The sequence below is a fragment of the Amblyomma mixtum genome, chromosome 6, assembly GCF_055824585.1.
Source record: "Amblyomma mixtum isolate Tamu chromosome 6, ASM5582458v1, whole genome shotgun sequence".
Lineage (NCBI taxonomy): Eukaryota > Metazoa > Arthropoda > Arachnida > Ixodida > Ixodidae > Amblyomma > Amblyomma mixtum.
In genome coordinates, this window is record NC_143017.1 from 161,966,846 (window position 1) to 161,983,237 (window position 16,392).

The 16,392-nt window shown below is 48.3% G+C and overlaps 1 protein-coding gene across 5 annotated transcripts in view; it reads left to right on the forward strand.

Moving 5' to 3' along the window:
* The window catches only part of LOC149341025 (membrane-associated transporter protein-like), a 52,791-nt gene that overhangs the window by 16,793 nt on the left and 19,606 nt on the right, over positions 1-16,392 (forward strand). Inside the window, exon 1 of one of the 5 annotated variants that reach the window (XM_089549962.1) lies at positions 6,225-6,537. The exons of the other annotated variants lie outside the window; for them this stretch is intronic. The gene's annotated coding sequence lies outside the window, so the exon portion shown is untranslated. Of the gene's footprint in view, positions 1-6,224; positions 6,538-16,392 lie in introns of those variants that run through there. 5 annotated transcript variants of the gene reach the window in all.

A 16,392-nucleotide genomic window follows, 5' to 3' on the forward strand; every position in this document is an offset into this window, starting at 1 on the left:
GGAGTAGCACAGTGGAGACATTCTTTGACGCACCACCCCAAGTCTTCCTCGCCTCACGGCGCCATGTTTGTTCTCCACCATCGTCGTTCGCGTGCGACTCCCTATGCGTGCAGTACGAGCTCTGTGCAGTGACGCGGCACTGAAATAATGATGCTGAACTTAAAAGAGGCAGTACGTATTTGTTTTGCTATTGGCAGTAACCTTCTGTCTAACTAAAGTGCGTTTTACGCGCGATGCAGTCGCTCCGACTGCATTGCGACCGACAAGTTATGACGGGCTGTTTGTTGCCTTCCCCATTGCACTGGCTTCACTGAAAAGGGACAGCTGTTATTTCAGTCTCCTTTCTACGTATATCTAATATACAGTATCCGAATAATCGAATTGCATAGGATTATGCTGCATTCGCCATTAGAGCTCAGTTCAAAACGCCTGTTCGAAAGGCCTCAAGATTTTCTGGTATATCAGCAGACGTAGGATGAACTGCCAAATAATAACTGTTTTAATCATACAGTTAGGATCATCTTTTTGAATATTATCTGAGATACCTCTGTTTGATCACAGCGCCAAATGTGCAGAATGTCACGCAGTACTGGCATAATTTTCTTCTAAACTGTCCGTTGCCACGCTATGATGGGGTGGACAGCTGAACAGGTCTGAAACAAAACAGTCATATTTTCTCGACATCTTCCCTCAGTGGCATGTTCAATAACAAAATCATGCAGACAGTTGCGTTTAGGTCTGGATGATGTTGACTGGATGTAGTTGACAAGATGCAATGCCGCCTCGCTGATTCGTAGCTGCTAAGTCGCGTTAGTCGATGACAGTTTTTGCCAATTGATTAAGTGTTTGTTTATAAGAGCCAAAAAAGTCAAGAGAAAACTAATCAAACTGATTGTTTTGCAGTGAGACCTGACGCAATCAGCTCCTGATAACCACCTCTTTCAATTCCAGCGTTCCTCCCTTCGGAAGGGTCGAAAGACAATTAGCTCACTGTAATTTCACGCGGTTTAGAACTGAGTCAATCAATGACTATGGAAAAGAAAATACTTCCTCCAAACAAGTAACATGTTACTATATCTTGTCGACGGTGTGCGACCCATCTCTTCCCTAGCAGCCTCTCGCGACCAATCATTGATTTAACAGCCCCCTGCCACGGTGGGCAGTTTTCTCACAAGCCAGTGGGAAGGTTTTCGTGAGGCCACAAGGTTAAGTGACCAGGTGGCCCACCTGCCTCTTAGGTTGCTTCTCTGGGGATTTTTCGTTCACCGTCAACGACGCCGGATTTTCTGCGACACGAACTCCTTAACACTATCGCTTTAAAAATCGAATACCTTGCAGGCGATGACTTTCTGCTGAACCTCTCGCAAGATTGAGGATTCTCGAAAGAACTGCCATTCTTGTTATTGGCGTTTTCGAGAACCGGCGAGCTGCGAGTGGAAATTATTTCACACCGGTGATCGATCACTTGAGTTAATCTTTTTTACTCGCGACTGTACATCCCTGAAGACAGCGACGGGCAAGTCGGTCGTGAAAATAATTCGTATTGTTCTAATAAGAGATAGGCATGCATTACCATATAAGCCTGTCAAATGAGCGTTACACAATTCAGAACGCCGTTATCCGATCGGTACTGTTAGCTGTGCCGTGCTGTAGAATTGTCACATCCAGAGGGATACAACCGACTAAATGGCAGTCGAGGCTACACTCCTACGAGCTGTGCCGTATATAAGCTCTAAATATTAAAGACTCGTACCTCCTGTCGCAAAAGTATCAAGAGCAGGATGGAACGCAATGTGCTCCTCATGGGTGAACGCAGTGATGGCGTGCACAGCAGCGGCAAGCGCGACACTTCGGCGCGGTTGTTGGCAGCGGTCGCAGGAGTTTAGCCATACTATTGAAATTAGATTAGCGTCCCACGCCGACTTGTGTGTGATACAAAGTAGTATAGTTCACCGTTCTATAGTGACTAGTAAAGGTGGGCGAGCGACGCAAGCACAACACATCTACACCAAGTGTCGTCTATTATAACGTAGCCTTTTCCTTAACGCGCCGCACTGCGTTACGGCCGTCTGTTTAGTGTAGCTTATTGACCGCGTTGCGCACTTACAGAATGCTTCGTATGCCACAGGAAGCCCACAGGTCAGGAGCTTGCCGTGGCACTACCGGCGCCGCCAGTTCTTGAACGAAGCGTCCCGCGCTACAGGAGATCAGATCAGTAACGGAGATGCAACCTCCGCTCAACTCTGCACAAACGTGAATGAAAAAAAATACGTGCGCGTGAGTGAGTGAGTGAGTGAGTGAGAGTGAGTGAGTGAGTGAGTGAGTGAGAGTGAGTGAGTGAGTGAGTGAGTGAGTGAGTGAGAGTGAGTGAGTGAGTGAGTGAGTGAGTGAGTGAGTGAGTGAGTGTGAGTGAGTGAGTGAGTGAGTGAGTGAGTGAGTGAGTGAGTGAGTGTGAGTGAGTGAGTGAGTGAGTGAGTGAGTGAGTGAGTGAGTGAGTGTGAGTGAGTGAGTGAGTGAGTGAGTGAGTGTGAGTGAGTGAGTGAGTGTGAGTGAGTGAGTGAGTGAGTGTGAGTGAGTGTGAGTGAGTGTGAGTGAGTGTGAGTGAGTGAGTGAGTGAGTGAGTGAGTGAGTGAGTGAGTGAGTGAGTGAGTGAGTGAGTGAGTGAGTGAGTGAGTGAGTGAGTGAGAAATTTTTCAAAGCAAAAATATCTTTAGTAAAAACGTCATGAGAATGAAGATTCTAAAAACATGCTCAAAGGGGAAATGTTTAGCTATAATGGATAGTTTAAATCATCGCGCCAGCTCCCGCAGTTGTGTAGTCAACGAGAACCTAATGGAGTATTCCAATCGGCGATCGTGAATTGGGCTGGATATTTTTTTATGTTGGATATCATTCAGATGGAAAGTTTAGGAATATTTCGGATAAGTTCGCCCTCATGTTCGGCTTCAGGTTCGGGCCTTAGTTTTCCGCAAGTGGGAACTGAAATGATTCCATGCTTAATATAACTGCACGTTTCCTACATGCCGCACCATTAACGCGTACATGTCGCTGTGACCGCAATGACATGCGGACTGAATTCTATATACATGTTTAGGTCGGTTACAGTAATCCACATAATTTTTCGCTGCGTCTTATCACGAAAACCCAAATATCCAAATCCACCCGCTGTGGTGGCAGAGTTGCATTGCGGTTCGGCTCGTTATCTCAAGGTCGCGGGATCGACTCCCTGTCGCGGCGGCTGCATTTCAAACGAGGCGATATGCAAAAGCGCCCTTCATTGTGGTGTCAGTCTCGTCAGATGAACTCCAGGCGGCTATATTAATGTGCAGCCATCTACGTACGGCGTCTCTCATGGCCAACAAGCAGTTTCGGGACGAAATTCCTCTCTTCACATAAGGCGCAATCACTAGAAAGTATGCCGTGCTTAAAAATGTCTGCAAAGCGCAGCATTCTCCCGTTTTCCTCCACGTGTTCAACTTCGGAGGAATGGAGTGACAAAGATACGTAATTCACTCTCGACGCATACGCGGAAGCACACTTTTTGATCCTGAAAGATTGGCTCTGATTTCACATGGAACGCATCCGGCGTTGCGACGGGGCTTGCTGGGAGGTTATTTCCTGTGCCAAAGACCCTAACTTCCGCAGATAACGGTGCACGCTGGTGGTGTATCGCAGTCCACAAAGAGCTTGCGAATTAAGCAACATGAGAGTAAGCTTTTCTTCTCCACGGACGCAAAAGAAAAGCTGCGTTCAATTTTTCACATGGGCTCGACGCTCTTTCAACTATCACTCATTTTCCTCGTTCATGCTCAGACCGCGGAGGTCGTTATCTTTTGCGTCGTTCCTAGCCTACACATTTATTTACGTTCCCCAAAGAGTGCGCTAAAGTCTTTCAGCGATTGCTTGTGTTGCTTTCTCTTCCCTTGGCATCCTTCAGCACCTAACCCGTGACACCTGCGCCTGTGCCCGCTTCCGTGATACCCGAGACGTACTACATCGGAGGGCACCTTTTTCTTTTTTTTTCCCCGACGACCGTGATGTCAAGGCCCCAATTATGAAAGGATGAAGATCAGGTACACTGAGACGAACAGGCGACGCAGGCCCAGATAGTAAACTTCAGTTCCAGCTACTTTTCATGACGTCTAGGCGTCGATTCGCTCCGCTTTTCAAATAAGAATGGCCTAACACACTAGGATGCTGTCGTCAACGCCTTTCATCTCGTCCCATCTCTCCCGCGCTGTATCACAGCGCCATGTGACACCAACTATCTCCAAGCGCCACGTTAATGAATTGCATAGTGTACTTTTTTCGCCATTAACATCTTTGTCACTCCGCTCCAGAAAAAGCGCCCTTACCCGCTCTCCTTCGTCACAGCGATATTCAAGCAAATTTAGCATGCGCGACGGGCAATTCGTCTAGCTTTCCTCACTGAAAGCCTTAATAATTTAGATCACAATCAGCGCGTATGCTTCAAGCGCAAGCAAACGCTTGAAGCAAGCAAAAATCATTCGATGTCTTGAGAGAAGTCACTAGGAAAACAAACTGAAGGAAAGTGGTGACAGGTATAACCAGGCTTCTCGACTGCGACTGCGTAGTATACGAACAAAACACATGTAAGTGGCAATTGCTTCTCGGGACGCTGTCAAACCTACACACGCAAACTTAAGCGTTCAGAGGAAAAGTTAGCGAGCTATCAGGTGAATGCAGCACTTAAATTCTTGTCTAGTTCGTGCAGGCAGATCGGTACTTTCCCAGCAGGAAGAAACGAGCCATAATTCGCGCATGAAAGCAAACGTCCATCTTGAAGGCTGGCGAGTATTGCGTAAGCTGGCATCGGCACCCAACAACAGGATACAAGAAAAAAAAAATAACACAAAGGATTGCCAACTAGCCGCCACGCGTGACCAGACCTCGCTTGTTTGTTTCTGGTATGCGCCTGCGGCTGTGCTATAATTCGTTTTTTCTTTAACGGTGAAAGAGCAAGCCGTGAAGGCCCAAAAGGATGATTAGTGTATGCGCATAATCGCTGACCCACCGAGTAGATGAAGCTGCGTATGTTCGAAAAGTGGGCGAATTAGCATAACTCATCTCCTCATGAAAAAAGACGGCTTGTGAAAGCGTCGCTTACATCTACGCAGTGCCCCGTGATCGAAAAGTATTTAGTGCGCCTTCTTCTCTCTAAAAATGTAAGCAGGCCTCATTCAAGCTCATTCAGCCCTGCTCAAGAACCATACAACTGGCCACGGTAACCAAGTGCGTGTCCTCTTGCTCAGCACAAGGTCGTGGGTATGGTTCGCAGCCACGCACGTTCTTCAGTGGATCACCCGGAATCACTAAGTCAAAATTTGGAATAGAAATTCAAAATACCTCCCTGCCTTCGCACCTGTGCGGCTCACTCTAGCGACAACTTCAGCAGACCCACTAATTTTATATACAAAAAACAAGCACCTTAATTGCCCAGAGAAAAACAACGGCACAAATACCGTGGATAGACCGCCTCGCATAACACATCTAATGAAGCTTTCTTCTTTTTTCTCAGTAAGGATGAAATGCAAGCATGCCTCGCCCTGATTTTTCATTGCGCGATATTGTCACAACTAATCCCGAGCCTTGTACTATCAGATTCTTGCTTCATACTCCGGTTGCAGCTGAGGAGTGTAAATGTTCATGAATTGTTTTATGCCATCCCAGCGTGAATCGTAATATTTCACGCGCGGTCACTAACCGCAATGCCAGCTCGACGCATTCCATGTCGAAACATCTGCCGGTCACTCTGCCGAGCTGAACACATGCACAACCAACCGGGTCAACATGCGGCGACACCGCTTAAATTCCATCCCGAAAGATTCTGCCATCCAGCACACGAATCCCACGTGTTCTGCAACTGCAATTTCGCTTCGCCTTGGGATCCTCCGGGGGCAAGGGTTTCCGAAAGGCCAATCGGCGATCTCGCCATGTTCCTTACCTCGCTTTCACTACCGGACTGTCTGGCGCGAGCCGGCGCCTCCAAGGTCCATCACCCCACCCTCTCCCGAGATGCGCCTGCGGTAATATCACCGTTCGCTCCAGGGTAATCAGGTTTTCTTTTTCCTTTCGCTCTTTCTCCTACGTCACGGGACGTCACGAAGCAGCGTCAAGCGGGGAAAAAGAAAGAGAACGAAAGAAGCCGAGGGCACTGAAATAGGCGCGTTTTCTTTTCCCACGTAACGAGCGGCGAAAGTGAGAGGCTCTCCCTCGCCGATCCGTGTTCGCACCGCTGCGGTTTGTGCTTTCCGCCTCAGCGCCCGGCCCAAGCCAGGCGCACGCTTTTCAGTGCAGTGCGCTTGCGAAAGAAGAAACGGATTTTTGTTGCCGTTCGTTTGCTGCGGCGTCGGCGCGCGTTGATTGGTGTGTGTGCGTGGGCTGGCTCCTCTAGCCGCAAGCGAGCGAGCTCGTACTTTTTTTTTAGCGCGGTTCGACAAGACAGTTTGCGCCCTTTGTTTACGTGTTGTCCGGGTTTAGAGTGGAAACGTACCAACAGGCCGGAACGGTAACAAGGTAAGCGGAATGCTTTCTAGCCTTTCACTGGCTTTCTGCTTGCATAGCAAGCAACACATAACCGGCTCTCTTGATGCCGGCGCATCTTGCTGAGGCTGCACGCTGAAGAGTTACGATGCAAAGCGCGCAGCGAGATATTGCAGTTACTTATGGGTCGCTGCATCATTTCAGCGACGTGTACCATGACGCTCAACTGTTTGCACCGGAGTGCGCCGAATATATTCCCTCTCTCGTGTTTTTTTCAATGCTGAAATCACTGCAGCTGAAAGAAATATATATGTAAGCAGTGCGCGTGTAATACTGCGTATGGGCTGGCGCTGTGACATGAAATCTGCCCGGAGGTGTCTTGTGATGTGTTCACCAAATGTTCAAGCGAGTTGTTAGTAGCTAATAAGCTCAGCCAGCAAAGTCCATCGCTTCAAAACCGCTTCTTTACGTGCGAACCCATTAACAGCTAAAAGGTGTTTTACTGAAGAAATATGCCAGCCAAGCGGAATAGTGTGGTTGTAGCGTCTTCCCCACAGATGAAAAACTATCCGCACCTCTCCCCTATCACACACTTGCAGCGAAGACTGCTAAATGCTGTTGCACGAACTTAGTACTTACCACCGTTCTCGAGTGCGCCAGAAGCACTTCGTGCACTGCTTTCCACAAATTCCCGGGCGACTGCCCGTGTGACCAGAATAGCTACAGGGAGTCTGTTATGACCAGGAAAGCTAACGAGTAGAAGGGAAGCCCCGCTGTATTGGGTTTGGCGACTGTCCAAATCAAACAAATCTTCTGGAAACTTTTCAAGCGGAACGCTTATCTCGAACTTGTCTGTAGTTGGATACAATTCAAGAACAAAGCGGAAAATGCTTTTCAAAGGAGACCCTCCGTCCAGTGGCGAGGACCGATTATCATGAGGTCGTACGACAAGGGATTAACCTAGACATGGCAGTTGCGCGAAACACACACACACAAGACAGGTTACGGGACGAGCGCAAACTTACAACTGATTTTATTCAAAATACAAGGCACATATTTAAAGGAAGAAAAATAGAATGCACTTTGAGCATGCGCATCGAGATTATACATGATGTAGCAATCAGAAGCATACCAAGGTCTGAACTTACATCGTCTTATCCAGAAAGGCTACCTCACTATTGTACAGTGCAACCGAAGAATCACTGATACATGCTTGTCCTCTTTTCTTTATGAAATACGCTTCCATCACTTCCCGTGCAACTGAATCTCGACTTTTGCCCAGAACTCTGATCTCATTAAGCCGTGGCCGACAGTGACTGCAGGACAGGCAATGCTTTGCCAAATTTGATCCCTCCCCCGTTGTTAACGATAACCCATGTTCCCGTGCGCGATCGTTCAAGCAGCGTCCAGTCTGGCCTACGTACGTTTTTCCACAAGTCAGTGGTATTTCGTAGACAACTCCGACGGCGCATTCTGCAAAGGGCCTAGCGTGCTTCTTGTCACAACCACTTTTCTTTGTTCCTTGATTGGTGATGCGGGGGCATAGCTTTGCCAGTTTGGACGGTGCTGTAAACACCATTGGCACATTGTACTTCCCCGCCACCTTCTTCAGGTTGTGTGACACCTTGTGCACGTACGGCATGACTACTGGTCTTGCTTTGCTTTTCGCCCTTTGCCGCGCTTTCCCTTTCATCTTTTGCAGTAGCGTCTCAGCCACAGCCGCCACGATCGCACGGGGGAACCCGGCAGATAAAAGCCTGCTGACCTGATCATTAAAACTTTCCTGCACTCTGTGAGGACACGATTTCATGAGGGCAGACTCTAGACACAGAGCAGCAATCCCTCTCTTCACAGTTTTGGAGTGCTCCGAACTATAGGGCAACAGACCTTTTTGGGCTCTGGGACGGTACAACCAGCACACACCATTGTTCGAAAAGATAATGTGGATATCTAAAAACTGCAGGCAGTCCCCCGAAGGCATTTCATGAGTAAAAGTTAGACCTTTACCATGTTGCCTGAACTGAAATAAGACCTCATTCACCATATCGTGGGTCGTCATAGCGTGGTGGTTGCTCAAAAGAACTAAAAAATCATCCACATACCTAAAAACTTTTAAAACCTTACTGCCATCTAGGGCAGTTGTCAGTGACTGGTCAATACGTGATAAAAAGATGTTGGTTAGTACAGGTGCTACACATGAACCAATGCATATGCCACGGCGTTGCAGATAATGATCTTTGTCAAATGAAATAAAAGTGGTACTAAGGTAAAATTCCAGAAGTGTCATAAAATCATCTAGGGACATGCCTGCAGAATTCTGGAACGACACTTCTCCGTGTTCTTCCACACATTCCCTTACCGATGCGAACAATTCCGCGTGTGGTACTGAGTAGAAAAGGTCTTCTACATCCACAGAAAACGCGTACCCAATTGAGTGGTTGTGGCCCAGATACTCTGTGACATCTTTTGAACTCTTTGTGCCGAAAGGGTCGTTTACACTCAGTTTGTTCAAATGCTTAAGAAGGAACTTGCTAACCTGGATCTGCCAAGAGCCCTTTTCACTAACAATTGTCCGGAATGGTATGTCAGGTTTATGAGTCTTTACATGGTGTTTACAGCACCGTCCAAACTGGCAAAGCTATGCCCCCGCATCACCAATCAAGGAACAAAGAAAAGTGGTTGTGACAAGAAGCACGCTAGGCCCTTTGCAGAATGCGCCGTCGGAGTTGTCTACGAAATACCACTGACTTGTGGAAAAACGTACGTAGGCCAGACTGGACGCTGCTTGAACGATCGCGCACGGGAACATGGGTTATCGTTAACAACGGGGGAGGGATCAAATTTGGCAAAGCATTGCCTGTCCTGCAGTCACTGTCGGCCACGGCTTAATGAGATCAGAGTTCTGGGCAAAAGTCGAGATTCAGTTGCACGGGAAGTGATGGAAGCGTATTTCATAAAGAAAAGAGGACAAGCATGTATCAGTGATTCTTCGGTTGCACTGTACAATAGTGAGGTAGCCTTTCTGGATAAGACGATGTAAGTTCAGACCTTGGTATGCTTCTGATTGCTACATCATGTATAATCTCGATGCGCATGCTCAAAGTGCATTCTATTTTTCTTCCTTTAAATATGTGCCTTGTATTTTGAATAAAATCAGTTGTAAGTTTGCGCTCGTCCCGTAACCTGTCTTGTGTGTGTGTGTTTCGCGCAACTGCCATGTCTGAAGTATTCAACCAACTAGCCCGACAACACGTTCTACTTGATTAACCTAGCGTGACTTGGGATTAACCATTGAATTAATCGCGACGTTTTGACAATCGGTCGACGCCATAGGCTGGAGGACCTTTTTGAAGGACATTTGCCGCTTGGTTGTTGAGTTGCATCCGACTTTTGTAAAACTCTTTGGTTCAGCAAACGGAGTGTGCAAGAAAGGCACGAGGTCGCCAACCCATTGCAACGCGGCGTCTGAGAAAGGACCCCAGATATGCACCCTGCTGACACCGTGTATTGTGTTAAAGCGCTTCACAGCATCAATCACAGCTGTCAGCGATTCACAACCTCCTCATTTTTGGCTGCAGCTACACCCGGAAGCGCTTGTTTTGGGGTTCATTTGCGGCTTTTTTTTTCTCGGATAAATTTTTCTGCGTTGCGTTACGAGTTTGGCCTGCTCGCATAAACAAGGTGCAGGAACAAGTCAAGAAATAGAAAAAGTAAGGTATGAGCGAAGAACTGAGAAAAGAAAGATGAGAAAGTGTCAGCTCTGCTGTTACTGTTCGCTAACGTTGCCACCCTGGCCGACTACTAATTCGAATAGGTTCTCTTGCCCTAAAGCAGAGGTGGCCTAGAAGTTTGAGCATCCTCCTTGCAGGAGGGAGGTTCGGGGTTCGGTTCCCAGTGCCGTCGGGTACCCAATGGTGATACAATGGGTACAAGCTTTCTCGTGGCCTGATAGCTGCTGTTTCGTTAGGGTAAAATGCTTGGAAATTGGGTCTTTCACTCCACCTTGAGTTGTCGAAAACACCTTGTGCCATGGCGCTTTTTGGCCACAGATGCCCTTGCGCAATAAGAATTCATCATCCTCATCAGTTTTCTTGCCGTGAGCGAAGAACATGGAGGTTTTTACTGTCGGCGTTTGCAACCAGCCTTATGCAGATCCGCCATTGGAAGCTGTTGGAAGCTACCCTTCCTATGTGAAAGTGTATGGCTTTCACGTTATGAGTGGTCCAAAAGGAAATACGAAATAAGGCGCTGAGCACCTAGCAGTCACTGGTGGGACGGTCAGCAGTGATCGCATCATTGCTGCGCCAGAGCAAGCGCCGTATCTTCAAAGCATACAGTGCATCTTTCGTCGCCGACAGGTAGTCGTCGTTCCTCGCAGTTCAATTTCAGCCAATTCATCCACAACTGTTTTCGGGTACAACTGCAAAGCTCGAACTGCGCAAGTGCGACCAACGGAAGATAAAAAAATTCCGAAGACATGGCATAAACCGCTTGCTGCTTTGCTAATCTGCAGTCCGTACGCAAATACTGCCCTGTACTAGGGACACTGAGAAAACGTTAGAGATCACTGCTGCGACCCGCATTGGGAGAATGCGAAAGCATTGATGCCTCCTTCACACTCGTCGCCTCTCTTTGCTTCACCTTACTCTTTGCCTCTCTTTTTACTTCTTCCAATTTTGACGTCTACCGCTATTTTCACGTCCTCGCACAACATACACGTCCGGGGCTATTTTGACGGCTAAATGACATTTTGGCCTATAATTAACTAATTGCTCCAGATCAATCAAATTCGGTGTACAACTTTATCATCCTCTCTCATGTGGTTGCGTTTTTTTCCGCAATTTTAATGCCTAGTACTGTTTTCACGTCCACGCCCTATATCGACGTCCAATACTATTTTGACGTCTAAATGACATTTTTGGCTCTAATTAATTAACTAACTACCGCATGTCGACCAAATTTTGACTTGCATCATCCGCACATCATCCTCTATCACATTCAATCATTCTTTTTCGCTTAACTCTCACACGAACGGAGACATCGCTGCCGACACGTTTTGCGGGCACGAAATCGTCGACATAGCCAAGTAATGCTTTCGCATTAATAGATTTCCACAATCACCAGCGCACGCAAATGCGCTCAAACCACGGCGTTCAGACACGTCATGGTTCAAGCGCCTTCTCGTGCGGTGTTAGACTGGCAATGCAGCATCACGCTCCGTGCAGTGCATCAGATAAGTCTACGTAGGTGCTTGAAAAACTGCACCGAAATATGCCAATCCTCACCAGCGTCGAAGTGCAGGTCAATCTCGGCAATGCTGTAAAAAGCCCACTTCCAAAAAGCGTGCATCTTGCTGGAAAAGCGTTTGACTCTTGTGTTGAAGAAGCTATATTATTGCATCATCGAATAATCGAAGCGCTGGCTTCAGTGTCTCCTTGAGGACAGCAATGACACTACGCCGCTTGACTAACTGGGTGACACTGTCTTCCCGAGATAATCTCAGCAACTGAAGAGCAAGCATAAAATTGTCGCAAGTCTAAGACGCCTGGAGTCATACTGCACGCTATAGGTTGTTTTATCGTTATTCTGGCGCCATCAGATGCGCGCTAAAATTGGAAGGATGCAATCTTTATGGCGCATCGTGTACATGCCCAAACGCAGTGCTCACCGAGGCTTTAGTTTTGCAAGGTGATTGCAGCGTTTACCGCACGTTCTCTCGGTCCGTTGATGGCGTGCACGCTCAGCTCGGCTCCGCTTTAGTGGTGCGAAAAAAGCAATCTCGCGTCGACGTGACCGAGGCTGTTTGTGATGCAATATCTGATTGCTGCACCTTCCCCGGTACACGCTGAAAAATACAACTTCTAAAACCTCACAACTCGAAGCTGCCTCTCGCGAATCGCTGCTGTTTCATCGCGTTATTGCTATTCGAGTTTCCGATCAGTCGGCTTTACGCAGTTTATTGCGTAAGTACAGTCGTCAGATTTATAAACGTGAACACGAGAACAGGTGTCGGGGTGTACAGACAACGCAGCCTAGAGTGCGGTGGGTGAACCCAGAGGTATACGGGGCCACTTATTCCATATTGTCTTTGCATTCTAGACGCGAGGAGGAGAAAATTCATAAAACAATGGTTTGGTTTGGTTTATGGGGTTTAACGTCCCAAAGCGACTAAGGATATGAGAGACGCCGTAGTGGAGGGCTCCGGAAATTTCGACCACCTGGGGTTCTTTAACGTGCACTGACATCGCACAGTACACGGGCCTCTAGAATTTCTCCTCCAAAGAAATTCAACCGCCGCGGCCGGGATCGAACCCGCATCTTTCGGGTCAGCAGCCGAGCACTATAACCGCTGAGCCACCGCGGCGGCGTAAAACAAAGGTTTAAGAAAAATACTTTCCGAACGGGACCCCCTATTATGACGCCTTCTGAACGCACGTGTTTGCCATGACTTAAAAGTTTCCATGTCTCAAAGAGGGTCATTTCTCCCCCCCTCCACCAATATTTTGCAGTGTCGTTGCTGCGCTTCTTGCTACATAACTTCACTCAAGAAGCGACTACGAACAGGAGCTCCGTGGAGATTCGTTTTTTCGCTCTCGCAACTAAAAGAAGGCTTTTACATCATATGTACGCGGTTTGCTGTGTTATCTTTCAGAGTAAGAAAGAGCAAGCACTGTACCATTTTACGGTTTAGAAAACTGCTCTACTGATAGAGAGCACAGGGTGAAATAAAACCCTACAGTCATCAATTTCAACTTTGAACCGAAACATTATACTGGAAAGAAAGCTGCACAGTATCATCAATTTAAAGTTTCAAACATGTGACTGCTCGAGAATAAAGGTGCGCCGGCTTTCTAGGCTGCCTCTACATCTTTATCGAAAAACTAAAGTGCGACGTTTGGTATTTCGACACCATTACGTAATTTTGCTGCTGGGTTCGCGCTTCTCACGCGCAGTGCATGCGCGGTACGCGGTGCTCCTGTGCGCGAGCCTTCTCTTTAGCGTTTAAGCGAGTCAGCTTTTCTCAAGAAGCTCTAAATTTTTACCTACTGTGTTGCATCATTCCTTGATACATCTCAACCACCTTCTCATTTCTGAGAAGGCGGAGGTTATTCGATTGCCAGGAAGCTCAACATCCTTGACGAGCCAAGGATGGCTGCTGTGGCTACCCGACCTTCTTTTAGCGAGTTATAAAACTTTCTTCCCCTGTCAACGCTAAGTGATGCAAACCAATTGTTTTAGTCCCTCTACAACACCGATGATTTTTAATATTTCTATAAAATACAGCAAAAAAATGGCTGAGGCTTAGATTAGGTTAAGCCTAGTCAGATGCGAAGCATATTGTCGCCGAGTTGCATATCGAGCACGCCGCTTGACTAGACGTTTTTCACGCTCTTCATCAGTCTCTGTAGCACGCCGCAACTTTTGCTTCTCATTCCAACGAGCAGCCCTATCTCCAGGAGGCATCTCTATCTCGTGTACGCCTAGCAGAGGCAGGCGCACCCCCTTGTATACCGCCGCTCCAGCATCACGCTCCAGCGGCAGAAGCAGGAAACACATTGGTCGCGACGCCTCGCGCGACGGCGCGAGCTGGGGCCCCGTTTCTCCTATGTCGTTACGTCACGCATCACGTGGTCCTCCTTGGTCGCGACGCCTCGCGCGACGGAGCGAGCTGGGCCCCCGTTTCTCATCTGCTGTGACGTCACGCACCCCGTGGTCATCCTTGGTCACGACGCCTCGCGCGACGGCGCGACTTGGGCCCCCGTTTTAGAGCGCAGCTCTTTGGCGTCCGTTCCTGGGTTTCGCGTCGTCGTCGGCGTCGGCCTCGTAACCAGCTCCGCCCCCCTTTCATCCCCCCAGCGCTGTCGGCGTCAGCGGCATCAGTCAGTCGCTGCTATCTCTTCCCTCCTCCCTTTATCGTTTTGTCCGCTTGCTGCGCGCGCTTTTGCCCCCATCGTTTGCCGCTGGGTGTACACGCCGCCCCCCTCCCCCCTCTTCCTGCGAGTCTCCGGTTGTCAAAGCGCCGGCTCGAACTTAATTCCTTTCTTCGCTCCTCCTCCAATGCAACCCCTGTGCGGTGGCAATCAGAGAGCCAGATCGGTGGCGGCGGATCTGTATATGTGCACCGCCCGAGCCGAAATTGCGAATACGTGTGAAAAATAAAAAAAAAATTCTGTGATAGCGCATACATGTGTTGCTCGATTTCTTTGCCTCAATCTATCGAAAAGGTGAAACAGCTTATTTGCTGCGCTCAAATTTCGCATTAGGAAGTAACGTATCGTCGGTAATTTTTTTTCATCTGCTGTGACGTCACGCATCACGTGGTATGACATGGAGGTCACGAAAGGTCAATGGTAACGACACCGCCGCGCTCGAGGAGCTGGGTTGGGCTATTTTAGTATGCTTCGCATAAAACAGTTTCCCTATACGTTGAGCTTGGCGCATGATGGCGTTAGTTGCGTATGCCCCGCCGCGGTGGCTCAGTGGTTACGGCGCTTGGCTGCTGACCCGAAAGACGCGGGTTCGATCCCGGCCGCGGCGGCTGAATTTCGATGGAGGCGAAATTCTAGAGGCCCGTGTACTGTGCGATGTCAGCGCACGTTAAAGAACCCCAGGTGGACGAAATTTCCGGAGCCCTTCACCACGGCGTCCCATAGCCTGAGTCGCTTCGGGACGTTAAACCCCAATAAACCAAACCAAAGCAAACGTTAGTTGCGTATGTGCCATAAAATCTAACGCAACTCAACTTCTCTTTAGCGGTTATCGTCACCTGCAGCAGGCAGAGAGCGCAGCAGACAATACGGCGAGACGATGCAACAGACGCGAAACGACCTGGATTGCGTTCGTTCGCCGAACATCTGCTTCACTCACATCCCTCATATTTCTTTCGTTCAAATTTAAGCAGCGCTAACTTTTAGGACGAATACACAGAGGACAGACAGGACGGGCGCTTTCCTGTCATGTCCTCTGTGTATTCGTCCTACAAGCTAGCGCTGCTTAAATTTGAACGAAAGAAAATGCCTAACCAACTAGCCCAGCAACGTGTTTTACTAAGTGATCCCTCATATTACACGTCGGTCGTCGTGACGTCACTCGAATCGCACGCTAGGGCATTCTCAGCAAAACGACACGCGATGCCGTGTTCGCACACATAAATCTTATGACTTTACCGGTTCACTCACAGCACACGGCGAGATCTGCCTCCTCTCTGATGCCATAGGCGTCCAGAATCGTGCAGTGCGTATACTTTATAAACCTGGCCGTTCCACGAGCGCTTGGAGGCGCGCTCTTGTCTAGTGCACCGGATTCATGTGCTGAGCGACGATTAATTCTGAATTCTAGCACGCTTTTTTTGAGAGACCCGTTGAAAAGGGCTTTTATGCAGGTTTCCTGGGCATGTATAGAGTGAGAAGGTACAAACAATGTGACGGGGCGCCAGATGCTTGTTGTGCCCGCTGCTGGTGATGCTTGAGACGCAGAACCACCAGCTCAAGTGTTCCGCTAAGTGTGATAATCCCTGTACACAGCTTTGTAATGCTTTATGCCGCCTGAAAGGCGAAATAGGCGGAGCTTGGAGGTGCGACGCCTTGTTTCCAGATTAGCAGCGGGCTTATTGTGTGTTAAGTTTGGTGACGCTGGTCTGCTATGAGTAGTCAGAGTAGATTAAGCAGGTGAGACATATTGCAATCGGCATTAGAAGAGTAGTTCATACCAGTGAACAATCTTCTCGATAGCGGAGTGTTGCAGCGCCGATAGATTTTGAACCAACGCTCCTTTTCGTGAACGAAGCCGCTACTTGCAGAAGCATGAAATTAAAATGCATATATTGTGATGTCCAACAAAGTGTCGGAATTCGTTCTTCAAGGCATTGGAATTTCCTCATTATTGCGT